This window comes from Triticum urartu, chromosome 2 (genome assembly GCF_003073215.2).
Source record: "Triticum urartu cultivar G1812 chromosome 2, Tu2.1, whole genome shotgun sequence".
Classification (NCBI taxonomy): domain Eukaryota; kingdom Viridiplantae; phylum Streptophyta; class Magnoliopsida; order Poales; family Poaceae; genus Triticum; species Triticum urartu.
The window spans coordinates 729,660,784-729,662,559 of record NC_053023.1 but is presented as its reverse complement, the minus strand read 5'-3'; the positions used below and the strand labels follow the sequence as shown (position 1 = coordinate 729,662,559).

The following is a 1,776-nucleotide window of genomic DNA, read 5'->3' as shown; positions in this document are numbered from 1 at the left end:
AACAAAAGTTACTTTTGTTGTCAAATAGGGAAGAAATTTTTACTTGGGCCAAATAAGGAACCAAACTTTAAGAAAGGGTCAAATAAGGAATTCTCTCTAGATTATATCCTGCATCGTGTCCCTTAGTACGGTCAAATCAACGCGGGACCCTACTGCTTTCACATCAGCTTCAGTTTATATATCAAGTTTCTAACCCCTCTGGTACTTTTTACTCTGCATATAAGAATTGTCTGAAGTCAAACTTCGTAAAGTTTAACCATATTTATATGAAAAAATATCAATATCTATCATGTTAAATTATACAATATGAAATTTTAAGTCATAGCGCATCTGCTGGTATTGATTTCACGTTGTGAATATTAATGTTTTTTTTCTATAAAGTTGATCAAATTTTATGAGGCTTGACTTTAAATAAATCATATATACAAACTAAAAAGGACCGGAGAGAGTACCTTCTCTCCTTCCTTCGTCGTGTTTAGATCACACCAGCCTGCGTTCTCCGAAAAGAAAGATTCCAGCCAGATGAATAGTGCGGGTCAAGAACAGTAAAGACACATGTCAACTCCTAACAACTATTCATCTTTTTCCGTAGGTGGAATCAGGCTAGGCCGAACAGCGCTAGACTAGGCCCTGGATCGTTTGAAATCTGTCAATACTCTCGCGCTTAGTGAAGCACTAGGCCTGCTAATGAATTCTGATGCTACAGTGCATGGTACAAATCTCTAAGCACCAGATTCTGGATGGATGGTAGGGATAAGAGGGTGCCTAGGCACCCGGGTTCTAAAAAACCACTCTCGTAATTTTTTTCCAAACTATGTACTATACATGTGGATTTTTTTTTGCGGGGATACTGTATGTCCACTTCTGAGTACAAATTCTAAATTCGTATATGAAACCTTAATTCAACTCCTACCATACAAAACTAATTTTGTGGTTCAATTGTTTAAGAGCTCAAATAGGATGTGTACTGGAACCTCAAGGAAAATGAAAAGAAGAGCAGGAGCAGGAGCTGGAGACGCAGCCGCACAAGGTCGAACCGGCCACATAGATCCTTTTATTCTGCAACTATGACAACTGTGGCAAGACCTTTGTTGATGTGGCTGCCTTGAGGAAGCATGCTCATGTACATGGTGAGAGGGGATGTATTTTTTTCAGTAGCCCGGCTATTGGAAGGTACCTCTAGCTAATATGAATGAATGCTTGCATTACCAATGCATACACCAACGTTGTTGAAGTTTCATGTTTACTAGCATTGACAGACTTTTTCAGTAATTCCAGGCTTTTTATAAAGGACCTTTCTCTGTTTGGCATAGATTAATGATTTTGGTACATCCATCCATCCAATCCAGGTGAGTGTTAATTGATTAATCCTGCACAACCATTAATTCAGTTAATTTAGTACTCCATTCAATTGATCCTGAGAGTTTTAAGAACCCATAGGCATCAAAGTCTTGATCTTTTTTCCTGTCCATGTGTAGATGCCGCTGATGAACAAATAGTGATCCAGTTTGGTCGGATTAGATATAAGTTTGGGCCCTGTTTGGTTTCTCGTTTTCCATCTGAATACGCTTGTAAAATATACAGGTCTCCGCCGGTCGTTTTGGTTTCCAGCTGAAAAAAGCTCTAGACCGGTAAGTTACACCCGGAAGTTAAATACACTTGTATCGAATTACAACCATACCAAGCGCGGCCTTGGTCTCCGCTCTAGCTCCTGCTGTTGCTTGGATTTTCCTTTTCCCCTCTCATCCAACCGCAGGTACCATTTGACCCATTTTC

At 39.6% G+C, this 1,776-nt stretch overlaps 1 long non-coding RNA gene across 2 annotated transcripts; it reads left to right on the top strand.

The window, feature by feature from the left end:
• The first annotated feature begins 802 nt into the window (after nucleotides 1-802).
• LOC125534444 lies at nucleotides 803-1,537 on the top strand. 2 transcript variants are annotated; one of them, XR_007294487.1, is made up of 3 exons: nucleotides 803-1,173; nucleotides 1,279-1,349; nucleotides 1,479-1,537. It is a non-coding gene; the product is annotated as an uncharacterized LOC125534444 (long non-coding RNA). The 2 variants fall into 2 exon arrangements; XR_007294486.1 differs by having other exon boundaries at nucleotides 1,270-1,349.
• Nucleotides 1,538-1,776: the final 239 nt, after the last annotated feature.